The sequence below is a fragment of the Lissotriton helveticus genome, chromosome 4_1 (genome assembly GCF_964261635.1).
Source record: "Lissotriton helveticus chromosome 4_1, aLisHel1.1, whole genome shotgun sequence".
Taxonomy (NCBI): Eukaryota; Metazoa; Chordata; class Amphibia; order Caudata; family Salamandridae; genus Lissotriton; species Lissotriton helveticus.
Window position 1 is genome coordinate 608,038,263 of NC_136063.1, and position 23,580 is coordinate 608,061,842.

The 23,580-nt window shown below is 45.2% G+C and overlaps 1 protein-coding gene across 1 annotated transcript in view; it reads right to left on the minus strand.

Moving 5' to 3' along the window:
* The window catches only part of LOC144828034 (lectin-like), a 179,205-nt gene that overhangs the window by 17,541 nt on the left and 138,084 nt on the right, over positions 1 to 23,580 (minus strand). The window lies entirely within an intron of this gene.

The window sequence follows — 23,580 nt, forward strand, 5'->3', positions numbered from 1 at the left end:
ATCATTTCACCAAATTATTTGAATCGTGTCCTTCATAGCAGCGTTTTAACCCAGTAAACTCCATGCTGTGATCAGATAGAGCTGTAACTATGTTTCTGTTGCAGATAAAAGCACTGCTTTATTGAGATTGTGGTTGCTGGTGGGGGACATACAAAAGAAAGGCGCCAGTGCTGATGTGGATAATTTAATAAAGCAAATGACCTAACAGAACTTGAAGAAACAATCAAGAACGGGAGTTACTACTTAATAGTTTTTTATTTTGACATTGTTAGATAAACGGAATACTTATACTTTTTTTCATTTTTATAAAACAGGGCAACATATTCAAAAAGAACACACAGGAATAGGGGGAAACTAGCTGCTATTCATCAATCATACAGTGTTTCAAGTATATCACAGACATTCAAAACACATTCACACCACTCAGAAGGAGGGACTGTAAAGAGCATAAACTACAATCTTAAAATATATACAATCTCTACTACAAATTGAAATTATTTTGGCCACCATAAGTGTGGAAGGGTATGCTCAGATGTGAGTCCCTTGCTCACTGCACCATCAGGATGCAAGCAAGCCGGGCCGAAGACGGCTGTAATGCCAGAAACCGGTCCCCGGAAGCTTGTTTCCTTTCCAGTGAAGAATTGGCTTGGTAGTTTGGTCTGCCCTGTTCCCATGATGCACTGGGCCAGGGACAGACTAATTTGCATATAGCCAGGTTCTGAACTGGGATGGTGCAGTGAGCTAAAAAACGGTGATGGATCAAGCCCTGATCTGTTGACTGGGTAGGAGTGTTCTGATTAACTCAGATACTCTGTCCATCACCACCCCCTTTTGAAATTATTTTGAGCGACAGGATCATCTAATTTATTTTTCTCCTAGTCGCTAGTACAATACGCAGCCTTCTTAGTTGTAAAAGTTTCTTTTAGATCTAACCTGGATTGTACTTTAAAAAACTAATTGCTTTTCCATTTTGTGAAAAAACTGCAGCCGCAGACCGTGGCTTTTTGTTTCTTTTGTAGTAGAGATTGTATATATTTTAAGATTGTAGTTTATGCTCTTTACAGTCCCTCCTTCTGAGTGGTGTGAATGTGTTTTGAATGTCTGTGATATACTTGAAACACTGTATGATTGATGAATAGCAGCTAGTTTCCCCCTATTCCTGTGTGTCCTTTTTGAATATGTTGCCCTGTTTTATAAAAATGAAAAAAAGTATAAGTATTCCGTTTATCTAACAATGTCAAAATAAAAAACTATTAAGTAGTAACTCCCGTTCTTGATTGTTTCTTCAAGTTCTGTTAGGTCATTTGCTTTATTAAATTATCCACATCAGCACTGGCGCCTTTCTTTTGTTTCTTGCTAGCCTGGCTCAGCCTTGCTGATTAGAGCCATCCCGTAGTTGCTTTCTCGGTGGGGGACATAGGCACTCATTTTTGGGCCCAGCACTTATTTTTTCTAATCAGTTAATTCCCAAGAGCAAAACAGGGAAAAAACTAACAATCAGGAAAGAAAGAGGAAGAGACAGAAGGGAAGACTGCTAAGAAAAAATAGTGTAGGAACTTGCAGGAGTGAGATACATGGGCAAGGAGTGTATGTCAGTGGATTAAAGAGGCCTGAGGTAGATTCACGACTACGCAGCCTTGCTTGTTGGTGTGCTTACATTCAATAGCCCCTACTGCGAACATCTAAGCAGCGCTTATGGCACCAGTTCTCATTACTTTAAACATTATGCACTGGATAAAGGGCACCACTGCTGAAACGGGGATACTTCATTCGATGAAGCAGACAGCCACTGGAGGGCGAGAGAGCAGAGCAGCAGAGCAGCGTAGTCCGTGCAGAGCGAGCCGGTGCAGCACAGTCCTTGCAGAGTGAGCCGAGAAACGCCGACAAAGCCGACAAACCCTGCGGGTGTAGGTGAAATCAGGCATCGGCCTCGGGGTCGGCATACTCTTCCGCACCAGCAACAGAGGACAACAGGCAATTGGCGATATGGGCACACGGGAGAAGCACGCAAGAAGCACGGGCTCGGCTTGGCCTCAGCCTCGGCCTTGGGGGCCGGTCCCGCGTAGTGCGTAGTGTGCAGAGCGGAGCAGCACCTGATGGAGCGCCGGAGGAGCGCTGGAGGCGGGTGCGTGGCTGAGCGGGGGAGCGGAGAAGGAGCGGCACTCCATGAGAGCATTCCGTGAGAGAAGAGAGCCGAGAGCAGAGAGCCGCTGGTGCGTGCAGGCAGATGAGGTGACCTACTCCACCAGCCTACCGCACCACCCCGCACTACCCCGCATTATCCCCGCATTATCCCCGCATTATCCTCTCTCCCCCCCCCCAGTCACTGTATGGAAGGAGGGAAAAGTGTGGGGAGAGCAGGAATGAGCTCAAAGGAGAGCAGTAATTGACGAGCGACGAGCTGCGCGCCTTTTGGGCGATAAAAAGAAGAACAACTCCTCTGTTCGGCAGCAAGCAGCCACAAGGAACAAGGAATACAAACAACTGGACAAAAAAAAATACCATACAGCCCAAAATCAATCAAGCTCACTAGTGCGCCATTAGTGCCGGTCAGTGTTTGTGCTTGTTAGAGCGCCACCGAACTAACATAGTTACACCACACACTATACTTTTTAATAACTCCTATTGCCATTGTCAAGGCTGCCAGGACTGCCAGGAAGGGTCAAATAGTGTTGTATAGTTGAGTAGCGGTAGCAGTAGCCATTTTGGAGGCAGCCAGGTGAGAAAGTCGGGCGCTTCGAACCCCAGTTTCCACTTCCCTCCTTTTACCTGTGTACCCAGCGCATCCTTAACCATGAGGACTAGAAATTCAAATTTGGCTCAACACCAGGAGAAGCCCCGCCCCCACAAATCAGCAAGGAGACAAAAGGTAAAGCTATTTTGTCCACCTGGAAGAGGGTGCTCTAACTTAGGGCCAGGGCCCAAGGATGGCGAACAAACGGGAGCAACCGCAGCCATACCGATATCACCGGCATCGGTATCAGCATTTCCACTAGGAAAGACCTCTAGACCAGACAATGTCACGGCCCACAAGCTCAACCCAAGTGCTACAAAAACAACAACTGAGGCAGGCGGGAATAGAGACATAAGAGAATTCATGTGCCGCAAAGCACCCACACCAACTGAATCCAGTGGGGCCCTGAAACTTCTATCCACTCCACGCTCTGGAAAACTCCACGGATTCATTGATATGTTATCAGAGGTCGGGAAAACTCTAAGCCCTACAGCTCCTTGGCGGCCAGTCATCCCACTCTCACCTAAAATAATCATGCTTCAAGGGGGAAGACCATCCGAACTTCTGACATGAAACATGGATCCAACAAGACTTACTCACACAAGTTCATTTATTCTGACTCCTCAACAGCAAGAGGACCCTAATTTGAGTTTTACAACATATTTTACAACATATGGAACGATCACGGCCTATGAACCTAACAGGATCCATGAAGCTAATGGAGCCAATACACCCATACTCTCTGACATCTCATAAATCCATCCCACGAATCTGTCAAAATGCTGCGACTCGGAACAAGACAAAGAGGCGCAGTTTCTAAGCTCCGGAAGCAGAGCAGCGGATAAGGACGAGAAGCCTCCATTGATCGCAAACTACTTAACATTGATTAATGAGGCCCTTATCTCAATGGCAAACGCGGCAATAATGCACACAGATAAACTTGACGCCCAAACAATATCTTGCAAGCAGTCGCGGGGCTGATTTCTGGGATAGATTCCAAACTGGATCACTTGAATTCATTAATACATAGAGCCCAGGACAGCACAACCTTAATAGCCAACTCAGAGACATGTGGTTGCAGCCCTATATTGCTCAGCTTAGAAAAATTACCAAATATAGTGAATACACTAATCGATGATCTCAAGAATGAAGTTAGTAGGCATCAGAACAACTTACCTGCACAGCAAAACACCAATGTGCCTCTTATTATAAAAGACACAATAAACTCACAAATCAGCATTAAAGATTGCCTCCAAGAAGACAAGATCTTGGGCACGGAGCCCCCGGCGAAGGTCAACGTGACAGTAACAAAACCCAGCCTTAGCCGCGATAACAATCGAGAATTTTACCATACCCTCAAACCGGTTACCCCAGAAATTCTTCATCAATCTAGAAAAATAAGAAAAAGCTAAGAAAACTTAACAAGCAGAGAAAAAATAAATCTTATACCAACAGCTCAATCCGGCAATGGTTGCTGCCTGAAAACCAGACGACCACCGCTCACACCGACATTCAAAATATGACCTGTCCCTTAGCCACTACCAAAAAGACAGGAAAAACCCCGGCAGTTCCAGAAGCCTTACACGCAACTAACTTTGACACCAGCCTGAGCACAGCGGACCATCTGTCAGCACGCCAAAATCAAGACCAGGAACTACAAGGACAACAAATTGGCATGAAACTGAACATGATCACAACATTGTACATTATGTAATGAACTGATGTTTCTTTAATGTTAAATCATGTTACCAAATGACTCATCAAATTGAGTCACTGTGTGTTAAATTCATATGTGGTATTATTTGTCACAATATATCAGAAATACCAATGAATACTGACTGAATAAAAATAAGTATTCAAACTTAGAAATAAGTAAAAATGTTTATGGTATAAGCCAAAAGCTTTGCTTCAGTTTAGTTTGTGAACAGTGTGCATTGCATCCAAGTCTCTGTACTTGTTATAACCTGTCTGAGAACTGCCTGTCCATAATGGCAAATACTTTGGCCCCTTGCATGCGCAGATATGCAGACATGGGTGAAGGGATAATATTGCAGGTCCAATTTTTTTAATTTAGGGATGGAAGTGGGTGTAGTGTTCTGATTAATCCTCAAGAGAAAGCCAGTGTGGAATAATCATGTTATGTTATGTTAATAGAGCTTATATAGCGCTCAGCTGCCCCAGCGAAGGGGCGTCCCGGCGCATACAGCTACAAGGTAAGGAACGCATAAAGACCACAGACAAGGGGACGCCTGAAAAACCCACGGTTTAGGCTAATGGGAAGAGAAAAGTCTTAATAGGTTTTCTAAAAGTGAGTAGACAGTTCATGCCACGGATCTGCTTTGGCAGGGAGTTCCATAGCCTGGCTGCCAGATAGCGGAAGGAACGCCCTCCCGCCCGACTGCGCTTTACCCGAGGAACAGTGACCAACTGCCGGTCCGCCGACGGTAACCTGCGTGTAGGTACATACAGAGCGAGCACATTGCTCAGTAGGCTGGCTTGGGCGGACTTCACAATTTTAAACGAAAGGCAGAGTGCTTTAAATTGGATCCTACTCTCCATGGGAAGCCAATGCAGCTTCCGGATAGTGTGAGCAGCGGAGCAGAAGCGTGGGAGACCTACAAGCGCTCTAGCTGCAGCATTTTGGACGCGTTGTAACCAGCATATTTCGGCCTTGTTAGCCCCAAAGAGAAGAGAGCTGGCATAATCAAGGCGTGAAAGAATGGTAGCCTGTACAATCAGCTGATGTGTGGTGAGGTCAAAAATTTTTAGTAGAGGCTTAAGCCCCCGCAGCAGGCCGAGACAAGTGCCGACAACTTTCCTAGTGTGGTCCCGGAAACTAAGGGTAGCGTCCATACAGACCCCAAGAATTTTTACCAAGGTCTTTGGCATAAGGACCGTGCCCAGAACAGTTGGACACCACTGCTCATTCCAGAGATCAACGTTCTTCCCCACCAACAGGACCTCGATTTTGTTGGCGTTAAGTTGCAGACAATTGGAAGCCATCCAGCGCGCCACAGCCGCCATCCCGTCTCTGAACCTAGAGGCATTAGGCAATGAACCATCCGCCAAAGTGACCACCAGCTGTGTGTCGTAGGAGACCATGGCTAGGTCCCATTGCCTGGCGACCACAGCCAAAGGTTGGACGTAAAGGTTAAACAACACCGGGCTCAGAGCAGAGCCCTGGGGAACTCCCTGATCTATGGGATGGGCCTGGGAGAGAAACGGAGGAGAAGACACTCTGAAGGATCTCTCGGGCAAAAAAGATCTGACCCATTCCAGGGCTGATCCAGTCACTCCTGCCACCTCAAGCCGCTGCAGTAAGATGTTATGTGAGACCGTGTCAAAGGCGGCACTCAGATCTAATAGAATAAGAGCCGCACTTTGACCACCATCAAGAATGGACCGCAGATGCTCAGAGGTAGTCAGGAGAGTGGGGTCCGTGCTGTGACGGATCGAAACCCATTCTGAGAGACATCCAGAATATCATTGGATTGCAGGAATTGGGTAAGCACGTTGTGGACATGGGCCTCTGTGACCTTCGCCACCCAAGGGAGCAGGGAAATGGGTCTGAAATTCTCTGGTTTAGATGGGTCCAATATGGGTTTTTTAAGAATGGAGGACACGTAAGCCTGTTTCCAAAGAGCCTGTACATTAGCAGTGGAGAAGGAAGCATTGGTTATATTGCAAAGGGGAGCCCGAAAAATGGAAAAAGACTCTCTAAATTGAGAGGGCCTCAGACGGTCAGCAGGTGAGCCAGTTTTAATTTTGCCGCACAGCCGGATAAGCTCCTCCAGCGGCAGATGAGGAATAACCGACAATGTCTGCCGTGGTCCGGTCTCTGGGGGCACCAAGATAGAACAGGAGGAGGCTGAAGGAGAGGACTGATAGATGGCACATACCTTTTCAACAAAAAAGGTAGCTAAAGCGTCACACTGCTGTGCTGAGGATAACACAGGCATCGAAGTCTTCTTAGACCTAAGATCTTTAAGGATCTTAACCGCATGCGCGCTAGCGGTTTTCCCGCTGCGCGCTGTGATTTTGAAAAACCCCGCGTTACATGACGAGCTGAGCTCGTCATCAGCGTAGGGCACGTTACGCTCATGACGAGCTGAGCTCGTCATGAGCGCCGAAGGGGTTAAAGATGCATTTGGCTGGGGTCTGACTCATCTTAATCTGACTCGCGTAATACGCAGCGCGTGATTTACAGATAGCTTTGTGATATATCTTGATGGTAGTAAGATAACACACTTTTTTCTCAGGATCATAGTCCCTTCTCCACTTACGTTCGGCTCTTTTACAAGATAAAGGGTCCAGGGGATTCCTGATTAAAAAGTCATGGAACTCCTCAAGTTTCAGCTTACGCCAAGAGCGTTTGAACACAGGTTTTACAGCATCGTTGAAGCGAGGTTCTATGAGCAGAACAGACATGGCAACCAAGGCATGGTCAGTCCAGCCCATAGGAGTAGGCATGTCCACCTTAGGAAACTGGATATTGGAGAATATAGGGTCTAACAGATGCCCCGCCGTATGGGTGGGACCTGATACAAGTTGTTTTAACTGAAAGGCCGCCATATCAGCAATAAAACTACAGATTTCACTGTCATGGGTTAAGTCAAGAGGTAGGTTCAGGTCCCCGAAAATACTGAAGTTTGCCTGGCCCACAACCAGCATACCAAGTCTTTCCAAAAGCGCAGTTTTAAACTTAGCAGCCGGCCCAGGGGGCCGATATATCAGGAGTCCGGCGAGAGTAAATTGAGGACTCACGGATATCTTGAAACGGGCACATTCGCAGCCCACAATAGATTCCTTAAGGAACAGACAGGAGTAACAGGATTTAAAAATGCCTGCAATGCCCCCTCCTCTAGATTCCCTGTTGACCAAGCAAATAGAGTATCTGGTAGGTAGAGCTAAGTTACGCTCCACCACCATATCCTCACTTAGCCAGGTTTCACATAAGAAAAACACGTCAGGGACCTCCTTCATAACCAGATCATACATATACAGGTAGTGTTTAGCCAATGACCTCACATTAAGCTGCAGAATTTTCAGCCAGTTCTGAGGCTGGGTACCTGGGGCACAAGCTATAGGTGCTGGGGGAGGTATAACGTAACGGCAGGCCAAACAGCTGGCAAAGTCTTCCCCTGCGTTAAGTTAATGACATGGAGCTGCTAATCATAAAAGAAATAAAACTGATGTCTGTGACCCTGATTATGAGGTAGGTGTGATGGTAATTAGTGCATGCAAGGGTAATTAGCGCAGGACTTTAAAGAATCATCTGATGATGAGTTAAAAACTGCATGTGATATTTAGTGCCTGTGTTAAATGGTGAATGTGTATTATATTAATAATTTTTAGACGTATATAGCGAGGCTTATCACCTGTAGGGTATCCAGGCACTAACAATAGGCACGGGGAAGATTAAGTGATTTGCCCAGAATCACTGGATGTTGTGCCAACACCGAGACGCGAACCCAGAACTCCAGCTCCTGAGAAGGCAGCTCTGGCTGCTGAGCCACATCCTCTCCCTCCCTGCTATTTAGAGCACGTGAGAAATACAGCACCTGATAAATAACACGTGCAAAACATCGAAAAGTGCCCATTTTCAGCCATTGGAAGCTCCTGAAGTGAGGACAAAAGCACCTTAGGACACTCCAAAAGAACAACTCCTACCTGTGTGGTAGTGTGCAGACACAAATTTTGTGCAGACAAATTACCATGAAGCAAGCCAAACAGAATTTACTGCCATCCTCTTGTATCACTCAATCATCACAATCAGAAATCTGTCAAACCTTTCCTCCATGGGACCAGACAGGGAAAAGAAGTACAAGTTTATGAATTCTGAGCGGGAGGTCTTGGCCAAAGAGATCGTAAGACAGAATGACAATCTAATGTGCCATCTCAAGCTGAAGATGACACCAAAAACACAGAAAAAGCATGCTTGTGGAAGAAGAAAATGTAACAAATCAATACTGAATCGACATATCCACTAGATGTTAAGAATATTGAAAACAGTTTCTAAACCTTGAAATTCTTTGTACTTAGGCAAGTTGCCAAGCACACGCAGCAAAGCATCGCAACTGAGGGTAGTTCTCTACCTCAGCTGTACCTCAAGCTGTGCACAAAGACAAATATGACCATCCTCAACATCTCTGGAGTGGGTGACATGAAAGAAGTTCTTCAAGTCAGAGGAATCCAAGTTAACAGTCATGAGAGTTGTAATGGAATTACGTGTGGCTGTTAAAACATTGACTTAGCTGAGAATCATCATCACTGTGAACAGTAGCGGATGTATTTTGTTACACATAATCCCATTGATCCATGTATATGTCACAGGGGCTAACAATTCTTTAACATTACTGTTGACATGTTTAGAGATTGAGCTACATCAATTATTATGCACAGTAATATTAATGATGAAGGATTAACTTGTTTGCACCGAACCTTAAGGTAGATGTGTTATCACAGTATGACTAAAGGAGGAGGAAGCACACTGGCTGGCATTCCAGCACACAATTAGCCAAGATGCATTATGGTAAATGCAGTGCGTGATAACACTAACTTCAGTTGAAAGTCTTTAGTGTTCACCATTGTTGGAGCAGTCAGTGCTGCATATTTCTAAACAAATGTTTAATGGTTTTTGACCTTCTACAGAAGAGATGAAAAAAGTAAAATTTGGCGATGCTGGCAGTGCTGTTCACAGTCTTCTTAGGTTTAGTACCACTCACAGAGCATAGGTGCATCCCAGAGCTCGTCATCCCAATAACTAAGGAAGAAGCCAATCACAAAAGGAGCACAGCGCACACTGCCTAGCAAATCAGCACACAATTAGCCCAAATGCATTGTTTTAAATGCAGTGGATCCCGCAGTTGTGCTCCAGAGTTTCCGTCAAGATAAAATATGTTTGGTATGGTGTCCATATTGAGCCTGTGGATCCTCTGGATCTCAAGCTAACTCATGTTTAGGGGTCCCAGTCTTACTCTGTCAATTCAGCCTCATATCCTGTGTGGCCACCCTATTTGATTGGTGGCCTGGTTTCCAGCCTCATGCTGCATGGTTTGGTACCAGAACCTGGGTCTGGTATAGCATGATAAAGTGGCTTAACAGTGCTCCATGCACTGCCGTAGACTGTAGACTGGAAGTGTGAGCTCTTGCAATCATCCTATGAGGGCTTCACCTGACCATGGCAATTAATGTGGGTGTGACCTGTGTTCAGGTGTGTGTGATATTTTATTTTCAGCTCAAACAGTACTTTTTTTGAATTATTGTGTTGATGTTTGAATTTCTCTATTGTTTTACATTCTTCCGTACACTAGCATGAATTTTTACCGCCTGCTTTTGACTGGTCATATTTCCAATGGTTTGTAATGACCTTTCATGCTTTTAATTGGGTGCTATTTACCTAGTTATATCTTTCACCATGGTAAATAGCATGAATTACATAGTGCATGTGTTAAATGGTGTACATGGACTACAGACATGCAGTATTTAGTACATGTGATAAATATCACCTGCGCTTTTAGACTTGTGATTAGACAATTCGTTAAAGTCAGGCGCTATTGACCGCTGCATGCAGTAATTACCACTATGTCTAACTAATAATAAGGTAAATTACAACAGGAGTAAAACCCATACACAAGGTTGAGATCTGGGTAAATAAGCAAAAACTAGCAACAATGTCTCAACCGGTTTCAATAAGGAAGGCAAATACACATGTACATACACAACATTACAAAAAGGAAAGAGGGAGACTTGTGGTAATTTGTTCAAAAGTGGTCAGGGCATCATATATTTGAAATCGCAGTTCATACAAAACAGTTTTATCAGCACTGTGAGCATAAATTGCAAAGGCAACCCACAGGAACTGGGTGCACGTTGTGCTCGTGACACAGTAAGTAACGGTGCAAGTGACAAGTGGAAAAAACAGCAAAAGGCGCAAAGTGACAAAGTGATAAAAATATGTACAGAAATATATGGTTCAACAAGGATAGTTATTTACAGTGATTGATCAATCATGGTTTTAGACATTTCTATGAACCATATTTGAGTATGCGCCGTGAGTTGCCCTGATAAATCGGTCAATGGCGTTTCGATTCTATTTATTCAGGATCATCTTCAGTACCAGGTTGCCAATTTGGGGTGCTGTACGTGGAGAGGAGCAAGTGAGACTGGGCAGTCAAGCTTGCCCAGTGATGGGACAAGTTTCCGGTGTGGGTAAATAGGACCACGGGTATAGCTCAGTGGGGGGAAACGTCTGCTTGAAGTCAGTGATATAATTATTTGGAGTTTCCAATGGCCAACCAGTGTGTGACTGGTGTCACTCGAGACACCGGCCTGTACCACACACACATATGGGGGCCTGGCACTCATCCTTGCACCTTTCCTGTTTTTGGATTGGCTCCACTCCTTGATTTAATTATAACACGGAATCCCCTCTCGGACCGACGCAACCTACGCAGTGGATCGGGGCTCCGACCCTGTTACTCATACCAACACAGCATTGCATTTCTCCCAAGCGTCATGAAGAGGGGAACACGATTTGTCCCTTGTGCCTATATCTCTTCAGTCCCTTTGCCTTTCACCAGATGGCCAGAGATGTGTGACTGATTTAAGGCATTCCCTTTCCTCTACTTAGGAAGCAGACTGGTTATTCTCTGCTGTCAGGCGTGGCTCTTGAGAGGCTAATTCGGGCAGTGAGTTTTTCATCAGGGATGAACCCATCATGTCCAGAAAGTGTTCCAGAACATCTTGTTCAGTGCCGTAGATAGGCCTTAGGCCGGCCTTGGAGGCCCCTGCGTTTGCCGCCCATGGTGGCCATATCGAAGAGCGAGGGGGGTTGCTGGCGATTCATGCGGCTTCAATGGACGCAGATAATCAGGGGGGTTGAGGGGGTACTGACGATTCTTGCGGCGGTAAGAGTGGGGGAGGTGGGGCTGCCACCGCCCCAAAACTCATGCCGCCTTAGGCGGTACACCCGGCCGCCCCCCGTAGCTATGCCACTGATCTTGTTACTTAAATTCCTTATTCTTCCCATCAATCTTAATTAGCATCATGGCAGGCTCAAGCAGACCAAATTAAACTTTCCATGTTGAAGACTTGATCTCAGTGCTAGGAATGTTCTTATGTTCTGATTGGTCTCGTTCGAAAAATCTTGAGAAATATAGATCTTTTTTTCTCCATTCAGAAAAGGGACAAGTTTCTTCCTTGCCAGGATTGCCTAGTGTGCTTGCGAATGCCTTATGAAGCAGGCAATAACTACCTTTGGATTCACTTTCCTATTGCTGTTGCAGTTTTTTGATCCAATATGCTCTCTGGATTCCAGTGGTGGATCAAAGGTTATTTTGGTGAGTTCCAGAATGAAGCAGTCAAGGAAATCCATCATATTGTATTTTCCAAGGATCTGTGGGATCCCTGAAAAGCGAGTGTTATCTACCCCACTTCTGTCTTAGAGATCAGTTGTCTTTGTTAACATAGGACAGTGATCTTTTTCCAAGCATGTAAATTCCACCATTTTTGTTCAATAGATGATAATTTGTCTGCTGCCCGGATGTGCAAGTTAAATTCTACTATATTTTTTCTTATGTAGAGGACTGTGTTTTCTTCCATGTTGCTAATGATAGTTTTAATCAAAGTCAGCTCCTTCAGCATTGTTTTCAGAGTAATCTCATGTATCATTATTCCAGGTTCATTGGCAGCCTTCTAAAATGTACCTGTGACTGCTTGTTTGAAAATAAATTGTTTTGCTGGTTTCCATTGCAACATTAGTGTATTTGACTCTTTTGCTGAGTTGTAGGTCATTTGAAACATGTTCTGGGATGTTTCTGGTATGATGCCCTTCATAATCCGAGTTACAGTTTGTTGGACCTGGCATCCTTGGCGTGGGTTTCCCCAGTATTTTTTGCCTTTGCCTCCTGTGTTTTTACTGTGTTGAACTTCGTTTTGCTGGTCTTGATGCTTTGGGCACTTTGCCACTGCTTTTCAGTGCCAAAGTACAAGTGCTCCCTCTGTAGATTGTTGTCATGGATTAGTGGTTCCATAATTGGCTTATTTGATTTACTTCTCAGACCCTAGTACCATGCACTGTATGTGCCCATGGCCTGTAAATCAAGCTGCTAGTGGGATTGCAGCACTGATTGTGCCACTGACACAAGCAGCCGTGCAAAAGGTTCTCAGATCTGCCAGTGCAGTGTCTGTGCGCATTTCATTACTGCCACGTCTGGCTGTGGAGTGACAGGGTCTGGGGATGTGCATTCTCTTCAGACAGCCACTGGGGGGTGGGGGGGGGTATACTGCCTTTCCAGGGTGAGTCAGATATGGGCATAATAGACCTGGGCTGTATTTAGAGTAGGGGGAGGACATTTCCTTTCACTGGGATGGGCCTGGTCTGCTTTACACAATGCTGTCTCTACCTCCTGCCGTGCAGCTGCACCAGAGAGGACAGTACTCGTCTTGGATGAGCAACGAGCCTCTCTGACATTAGAGAGCAAAGAGAAATGGAATATCAAAAGTGGGGCCAGACTGCAGAAATTTGGATCACTTCTGGAGTTACAGAGCAACCTTTGCCAAGGAGAAGAGCTGGAGAAATTAAAGGAGAAGTACTGCCCCTTTGCTGTGTGCTGTCTAGGGTTGGCCTGCAGTGGCTGTTTCTGCCAAGGAAAGGACAATGACTTTGCTGTGTGCTGTCTATGAGAATAAACACCTAGGCAATTGTATATTCTTGTCTATACAATGATAAATGGGGGAATGAACGATATAGAAAATTAGAGTTCTATCTTTATTATCCAGTTTTGTATTAATTCATAAAAATACATTATGCGGTATACACATTAGCTAAAAAATTGTATCAACATACAATGTAAACAGAATTCAAATGAATAAGTACAGTTTAAAAACACGAAAATGTGGCACAATAATAATCACTTCTGGAGTTACAGAGCAACCTTTGCCAAGGAGAAGAGCTGGAGAAATTAAAGAAGAAGTACTGCCCCTTTGTTGTGTGCTGTCTAGGGTTGGCCTGCAGTTGCTGTTTCTGCCAAGGGAAGGACAATGACTTTGCTGTGTGCTGTGTCACCTGCTTGCGGAAGATCTCTAAGGGCTTGAAGTAGAGCTTGCTCCTGGTCTGAAGAGACTCAAAGACTTCACCCCCAGTCCTCCCTGAACTCCACTACTTGGAGTTCTGACCTACCAAAAAGTATCTGCCAATGTTCTGGGCATCTAAAAGTTGTTTCTGGGGCTTGGAACTGCAAAGATTGAAGAAAGTGTGAGAATCAGCGCATCACCTGGCTTCCGACGCATCACAGTTGCGCAAGAAGAATTTCTGACTCATAGCAGCAGCTGAATCGATGCATCAAGGGGACGCAGCTGAAATCGCCGCAGTGCTTGTTTGCTGCCGCTCGACTATCAGCACATACTGGATCTTCACGCATCGCATCGTCCCGGATCATCACGCATTGCATGGAGGTGCCAAGTAAGTCACATCTTTGGGGGGCGCAGTAAGAAACCGAGGCATCACCTTCCCACGCAGCAAGAAACCTACGCATTACCTCCGTTCCAGTAAGGAACCAACACATTACCTTCTCTGCGCAGCAGTAAGGAACCAATGCATCCCCTCTCCCGGAGCAGGGAACCAAAGCATCAGCTTCCCTAAGTGTAAGGATCCGACGCATCACCTTCCCAGTGACCCTTTTTGGTTGTAGTTTTGATGCATCTACGGTACTTTGCACTGAAAGTGTTGTATCCATCATTTTCAATGGACAGAACTGTTTTTACCTTTTAAAAGTCATATATGGAGTACTGTATTGTGAATTATTGTTGTTTTGGTCTTGTTTGCTTTAGATAAAGATGACTTATTTTTCTAAACTGGTGTGGTGCTCATTTGTAGTGTTTTCAATGTATTACTTACACAAATGCTTTACACACTGCTTCTGAGATAAGCCTGTTTGCTTGTGCCAAGCTATAAAGGGGATGAGCAGGGGTTAGTTTAGAAGTGTATCCCTTTTACCGTGCCTAGGAAGAAGGGTCCCTACTTGGACAAAGGTACCTATCTCTGCCAACTAGAGACCCCATTTCTCACACAGGTCTCTTAAAATATGTTTAGGGAATATTCTGGTACGATGAGCTTGATAATCCTTCTTTGGTAATGTCTCTAAAAACACATGGAGAGAGATGTTCTTTTTCATTCGTAGGTCTAATATCTATCATCTAAGTTTTGCCTCGAGTTTGCCAATCTTATCAAACCCTTATATACTTGTGTTACTGTTCCTTGTTGTTGTCAGATGAATATGACTCTATTCATTGGTCCATTGATGTTGCCTGCTTCCTATCCTCAGGGTGCCCCATCAAAAGGTCACTGTTTTCCAACCTGGTTATTTTCCCTGCTCTTTTCTTTGGAGGCTCTTTACCATTCCTCCTCCCCCTCCTCGCTTCTGTACCTAATTGTTAAGTCTTTACAGATGTCTCTAAGAAGAAGGCATGTGTTGGAGGGATTCTGCCCCAAAACAGAACTATATGTAGGATTATGGGACCTAAGTGCATAGGGATGGAGTCATCCTACCACCACAGCCCAGGGCCAACTAGCTATATTGTCTCACTTGCTCTCCTAATCACTCACAGAGAAACAAATGATTAACCACCCTAGAACACAACACTCCCAAATCTCTCAGGAATCACGGTTGCAAGACCCTTACGCTCACGCTCTTGTATTTTTCCACAATACGATCTGACAGAGACACAAACAAGTTTAAAATGTTTATTTTAACTAACGTGCTCTAATATGCAGTATACATGCCACAACAAGCATAATACAAATAAAGTCAGCATAGCAGTTAGTCCAAATATCATGAAAGGAAATGTCATTGTGAAAAGACAGTATGGCCTAACCTCCCTCCCCTTGCATAGAAAAAGTATTATTATATATTAGAAGTCTCTGGGCTTTGTCTGCAGACCCCATACCTTAGCCTATAAATCATAGATCTACATCATAGGTGCTATCTCGCTCTTCTCTCTGGAAAGGTCCTTCTCCAAGTGTGTGCTACCTATTCATATATTCCAATAAGACCAAAGCATGTTGTCCCAAACAACAGCTGCATCAGTAGGTTTTCTCTAGGTGCTAAGGCCGGGCCAGAACAAAATACCTAGGGGCATTGTTGCTCAACCTTGCTCACAATGTTCTGACAAAATCCCAGGAACCTGCAGTGTGTGAACACAGCGATGGGCTCTCATATGAAAATGGCAATAGAGACAGTTGCCAAAATAAAGTATTGTAGTAATGTGTGCAAAGCAGTGGGCAATCTGCAGCGTGCTCATGCTAACTTAGAGAAGACAACAATGTCCCCATTGGCCTTGTGACGCCCTCCCCTTGGTCAGGCTAGTATCTCCGGGCTAAAACAGAAGTCAGAGGTAAGCAGAGGCAAAGTGTGTTGGTCAAAGGCCACATAGCAGTTAATGGTTAATATAGGAGCAAGGTGGATTACAAAAAGAAATTTGAAGACTAAGAAAGAGAACAAAAAGTCTCCATGTTGTGAATTAGATCCCATCTACAGCGCATCTTCTGAATAAAAAATGTCGTGGTAAAAGTGGAATGCCATAAGGTCCAGGAGGCAGGTATACCCTTCAATATTGAAAAGGTATGCCATCCAATTAGGCAACCCAAATGAACAGACATGCTCCTCATATCCAGAGACCGTTAGGAGTATAACAGGGCAACCTGCATTAACTTCGATGAAACTTCAATGAAACTCTGATCCAAGAGGCACTGTGCACGAGCACAGGTACTCAAGCCTGCCATTGATCCAAGTGTAGGATCGCACACATGGCGTCTACCCATGGAATAGTCCTGGTCATGGGCCATCAACTGACCCACCAACAGTTCTTAATCCAGTGCAGCGTGTGACATAGTGGAGAGGCAGACATCCAGGGTCCATTCAAAAGGGCACTGGAGGCAGTAGAACGCAGGTTACATAGGCATAAAGGAAGGTCAGCCACTAGTAGATGTTAAGAGCTTCTAATGGCATCAAACCAAAAAAGTTGCCGCATCCGATCTCGGTGCTGCTGCAACTGGTCCTGACTTGGCAGCACCACAGGTGAAGTAGCCATTACAGAGCAGCAGTAAAAGGATAAGAATGCTGCAAAGCAAAAGAAGTAGCAGGAGAAAGCCTCTGAAGTCACCGGAAAAAACAGAATCTATAAAAACTGGGATTACTCCAAAAATAGACTGAAAGGAGGTAACAAGGCCGGATCCTGCAAGTTTAAAAAAGTGGGCCAGGACTTCTGTATCAGACCCACTAAATATTTGGTGAAATAATTCTCCAATATGTAGGGGGAGGTTTGTGTTAAGCAGTGACTGAATCTCACTAGATGTTCTTGCCACCTGCAATTCGAAGGTCTTACGAGCTGATGTGAGAGCCACTTCTTGTTGAAACAATAGCTCTTTGAGTCTGCTTAGTTTATTGAAATCTGTTTTCAAAGTTGGAATGGAGGGCCACAGCGAACTATCTTCAACTCCATGTGGGGTGGAAAGAGAACATTGCTGTGACATGTAACACGTTTTGAAACTGTTACTATATAATGGATGCGTGCCTGTACCCCACAGCAGTTGTGGGTATTTAAAATAAGATGACTGCTATTAGCGAGCAAAGTCAGTGTAGGAATAATAGCTAGAACCAGTGTCCTTTTAAAAAAACAAGCCAAACTCTAGGTGCCAAAATGTTGCATGCATCATGTAGTTTCACTTGTTACAGACTAGGGAGTGTCCTACCATAGAATCACAATCCTCCCCTGTAAGGAAAACTTCCTTATCCGCACATTGACAAAGTAACACGAAGGGCAAGCACTATGATTCATGAATAAAGCTACTCCCAAGGGGTTCATATCTACCCACAGGATAATGTTTCACACAAGCCATGAACTGGAATAGTGAGATGGGTAATAAAATAACCCCATGTATTAATCATTGGGCTGAAATAGATTCTAGTATTGAGAACAGTAACTGTTCTAGTTTCTCAGTGTTCAACATTGTGTATGTTATATCCTTCATTGACAAAAGTTTTTGTTTAACCGTCAAATTAAAAACAGGACTGAAGCATTCAGATAATCCTATGGCACTTTCCCACTTTTCAGTGTTTGTAATGTCCAGCCAAATTGCATAACGAAGCGCAACTGATTTTGACCATGATACAATACAGACACTTCATTCTGAACAATGTCAATTACAGATGATACAATATTATCTAAAGTATAAATACGAGAAGACAAAGTGTTAATACTGTTATCAATCACGGCAAGAACTTTTTCCAAATTATCCTGATCAATTTGTCGTAAGCGCACTGCAGCCTCTATCTGGGACAATTTCCAAAATTCATTACTTGCAGCATATGCAAAATGTTTAGTGCCAGGGGATTTCAGACCTAAAATGAAATCAGCCAGATCGATGTCACTTGACAGGAGAGAAAGATGCTGTTTCACAGATGACAGTGTGTAATGTTCCAACCATTGTTGACACAATTTACCTACAGAATACATGGTAACAGTATGGGAATGTGAAAACTGAGGATCTGGTCTGCTTTCCATAAACCTTTTTGTAGCATTAGTAAAGCATAACTGACAAGCATTGGTGCCCGTGGGCCACAGTAACCACCCCAAAGGGTCAAAAGTGGAAGAGTTAAGAGTACCATTCTGAAACATAACTGTCAATTCCTCTACTGTATAGTTGGTATGTGTATGCCATGTGTCATAGGCAGCCAAATACAGAATGGAGGGAGCATTCAAATGTTTAGCAGTGGCCAAACCAAAACATGTAGTTTGTTCAACAGTCGAATTCAAAAATATCAGCGGAGACAGTATTAAACATGCACGATGTAAAGATTCTTTCCAGTAATCATAACCTTTTAAGGACAAGTCAGTAATTAAAAAAGAAGAATATACCAATTTAGTATGGGTCAGCATGAAATTGGTACATGTGGGCAAATTCAATTTGTAAAAATAAGATTTTGGGTCAGAAAGGATGTAACCAGAAAAATATACAAATTTACTTTTCTGTGTCAGTGAACTCCCCTGGAATGGTGTTGGGCAATGTTCCCATTGTGTATAATTTAGAAGGAGGTCTCAGAGTGTTGGATGTGTGTAAAAAATGATGTACCACAACAAAAATTATATCTAGGAGTCAAAACAAGAGTGAAACTCACTGTGAAGACAGAACCTCAACACGGAAAAGACAATGGAATAGAAGTGAAGACACAAATGTGCAACCAAGTGTGACAAAAGAGATGTGAACAGGCTCAAGGGCATGGTTGAATTTTCCCATCAGTAGCCGCTCTGTACCACCCTTTTTAACATCATATGGGTTCTCCTTGCCCAGGAGACAAAGGACACAGCCTACTGTTGTTATCGAGGCTGTGTTATAACCTTTTGCGTGATGTGTTCTAAAAAATGGGTGGTATAAATAGTGTGTAGATATAAGTGGCAACTGAGTAAGCAGTGCAAAAGAAATGTGTTGAGTGAAAAGAATTTAAAATTGGATAGAACTGAGTAGATGCTTAACTTTAATATTGTCTCTCAGTTTTTCCAAATCTAAAAAGAACGTTCAAAAACAGATTTAACAAAATATCTATGAGCAATGATGGTCGACATGTTTCAGCATTTAGTGGCAGTGTGCCAATACTTTCTTCAGGACCCGTTGTTAGCTACTGCTATATAATGTGAAATTAATATTTAAAAGAAGAAATGTTACCTGCGGATTCCAGGTCACGTATTTCCACCACAGACTATTGTCACATCATGTTGAGGACACGGACACACAAGAGAAACACAAAACATAAAAAGATTAACATATTTACAGACAAATTCACAGTACAATGATGTACTAAAAGTTTGAAACATCATGTAAAGGTTCATTCTTGATATCACTGCATATCACGATGTGTTTCGCTTGTGTGTCCGTGTCCTCAACATGATGTGACAATAGTCTGAGGTGGAAATACGTGACCTGGAATTCGCAGGTGACATTACTTCTTTTAAATATTAATTTCACATTATATAGCAGTAGCTAACAACGGGTCCTGAAGAAAGCATTGGCACACTGCCACTAAATGCTGAAACATGTCGACCATCATTGCTCACAGATATTTTGTTAAATCTGTTTTTGCACGTTCTTTTTAGATTTGGAAAAACTGAGAGACAATATTAAAGTTAAGCATCTACTCAGTTCAATCCAATTATTTTTTTTTTAATCTTTTTTTTATTTAAAAAGAAAGAAACAAATACATACATAAACAACGACCGGAGTGCATAGGGTAACCACAGTTGCGATAAATAGATACAGACTTCCATTCATTACAGTGTGAAATTAAAGGAGAATAAACGGGCCTAAGGGTCCTCCGGATCCACACTGGCAGGATCCAGCTCCGGTGGTTCACAGATGCTGCCTCGATAAGCATTCCAGGGTCCCCAAATCTTGACCCATTTACGGGGCCGCCCCGTGGAGACATACACTGACTTCTCACGAAACATACAGCAATCGAGATCTTCCATCCATTTTCCGACCCTGGGTGCCCGTTCAGCACCCCAGAGCTGTGCTATATTACGTTTGGCGACTGCACAAGCGAAAGCCGCCCACACCTTGCCATGGCTCGGCAGGTCCGTGGGCTCCCACACATTCAACAGACATCTCCTTGCCTCCAAATCAACCCGCACACCCCACACTTCACTCATTTTAGAATGTATCCGCGTCCAGAAATCACGGACCCTCCCGCACTCCCACAGAATATGCATGAACGACCCCGGCATCCCACACCCCCGTCGACAGTCAGCAGACCCAGCCAGTCCCATCCTCTGCAGTCCCAGGCCCGTGATATAAGAACGATGCAAAATCCTAAGTTGAACCAAACGGAGGCTCATAGGGACCGCCACTTCCTTTGGGGATGCCACCGCCTCCCTCCAATCCTCATCATCCAGAACAAGGCCATCGGCGACCCACTGGTCGCGCAAACGCACCAAGGGGTCCTCAGAGTGATTAATTAATTTGCTATATGTTAGAGAGATCGCCTTGGTGGGCAAGAGGCCATCAAGTAGGCGAACTTCCAGCGGGGAGGCCACCGGCAGCACCTCGCGCTGGAAATAGCTGCATTCAAGGCATGGCGGATCTGGAGGTAACGGAACCGCTCGGTATCATTCAATCGGTACTTGGCCTGCAACTCCTCAAACGTCAGTACCCTATCCTTGCCCCATATGTCACGAATCTGCGATATTCCAATCAAGTCCCAGCGATCAAACCCCTTCGTTTTCCAGAGCATCCCCAACCTCTCAGAGCTCCACAACGGCGTAGATAGTGTCAAGCGCCCAGCCCATTTGAGATTACCGTTGGCCTTATGCCACACCCTCGTGGAGCACAAAGTGGGCCCCTTCAATGAAAAACGGCAATGCTTGGCGTACAAGACACGGGTGTACTCTCCCCCCGGCACTTGACCACAGTCCATCGCATAGCCCGGGTCAACCGGGAGCCATAGATAGCATGATTAATTGGAGCCCACTGTGATGCCCAGTAGTACTTCCGGATATTTGGCAAACCAATGCCACCATCGTACCATGGCAGCATCAGTTTTGAGAGCGCAATGCGTGGCCTCCCCTCCCACAGAAGGCCACGCTGCAAAGACTCGATCTCATGGAAGTAGGACGGGGGCACAGGGTCAAAGGAGTTGTGTAGAGCATACAGGAATCGCGGGAGGGCCATCATCTTAAAGAGAACAGCACGGCCCAGCATGGAAAGCGGCAAAGTTTTCCACCTTGCAACATCCGCACGGAGTCTGGCCAGAGGAGGCAACAAATTCAATCGAAAACGCATTCTGGGGTCCTTAAAAATCTGGATCCCAAGATAGCGAAAACTAACCGACTCCAGTTTCACGGGGCAGTTCCCCGGCACCCTAGGGGGATCTCCACTCAGAACAAACAAGACCAACTTCGCCCAGTTGATCGAAAAACCGGAGTACCTCCCAAAGATGGCGAGGACATCCATAAAGACAATCAATGAGGCCCGGGGGAGGTCAAATACAGCAGGATATCATTGGCGTAAAGCGAGATCTTGTCTTCCCACTCCGGGGTCCAACGCAACACCTTGATCGAATGATCCCACCGCACCCAGGCCGCCAACGGCTCCAGGGCCAAGGCGAACAAAAGAGGCGAGAGGGGGTAACCCAGACGAGTACCACGCCCGAGGGAAAAGTCAATACAGTAGGTTCATGGATGTGAGACGCGCTCGCCAACACATCATGTAACCGGCGGAGATTAAGTGCAGTATTACGTCTAGGCATGAAGCCGGACTGGTCTGGATGAATCAAGGTGGAAATAACCTTAACCAGTCGGGTAGCTGGCAGCTTTCCCAGTACCTTGGGCTTCACATTCAACAAGGAGATTGGATGGTACAAAGAGCACTCCAGCCGAGGTTTACCCTCCTTATGAATGTCAACAATGTTGGCAACCCGTTGATCATATGGCAACATCCCATGCTCCAGACTTTCGGTGTACATATCTTTCAAGTATGGGGCCAATCGATTAGCGTGGGGTTTAAACAGTTCGATAGGGAGACGATTAGGGCCAGAAGCCCTGCCAGAATGTACCCCCCTGATGGCCATCGCCACCTCGTCCTTGTTTTATGACTGCGCCAGGCTACTCCCTCGAAAGAACGGGCTGGAGCTTTTGGGAAGAATTGTTAGGGCGCAGGATTAACCTTAGCCCAACCTTGATGATTTTGGGTCATGATAGCATGATTGGAAACTACGCAGATGTATCTGGCTCGCTCGGTTGTTGGGTTTGTACAATTGAGAGATAGCCCTCTATGAATGCTGGGGCAGACAGGACAGGAAGCTGGGGAAAAAACAATCTGGTCTCCCATTACTGACTGGAAGAACAATACTGATTGTGCATCAAAGCAACATGCTAGCTGTCTATAACTGCTGTAGTGGTGATCCATTAGCCAAGAATATCCTATAATCAGGCGAGCTAGCAGGTGAAGGTCATTCGTAAGGGCAGAATCCAATAGTTTTCTATCATCATCCGACAAGGCAGGCATTGGTATGTCGCGTATCATATCAGCATTTTCGGTTTCAATATAGGTACCCGTCGCGGTGTATACCTCCTCGTAATACAGGATATTAATTGCCGGCAGGTGGAAGGACCCGGATCCCCCCTCGTTCCAGATCAACAATCGACTGGGAGTCCGACGTGGCCAAGGAGCCCGCAATGTGCAGCTCTTGAACCAGCCGAGACCCCCAATCGCCCTTCTCCAACCAGGCAATCAACTTCCCCGCCTTGTCGCCCTGCTCATAAATCCTATTCTGAGTGGTGTCGTGTTGCGCCCTAGCTCCGTCGCGAGTTAGAGTCTTGTATTTGTCCCGGAGCAGCCCAAGGCGGTGATCAGCCCACGGGTCGCCCCCGGAGGAAACAGCAGTTTCTAAGGCCAAGAGCTCCGCCTCCACCCTGTCTAGTTCCACCCTTCTCCTCTTCTTCTGCCCAGAAACAAGGGAGAGAACCTCACCTCTCGCAACACTCTTGTACGCCTCCCAGAGGGAGCACGTCGACGCGACCGATCCCTCGTTTTCACGAAAGTAACTATCTGTGACTCACACAAGTTCCCTCTGCACCATAGGGTCTCTCAAACGCCAAGCATTAATGGGGGCAACCCTACCAACATCACCCTGTCCCACACACAGTCAAGGCCATATCGTCAAATGAGCTACCTCAAGGATGAGGGAGTGATGCGCTGCCGATGCGTGCGTGTATTCAATAGCACTCGGATGACGAAGACGCCAACCGTCTACCAGCCCCGAGGTGGAGACAAAATCGGGCAGCCATTTGCGAGA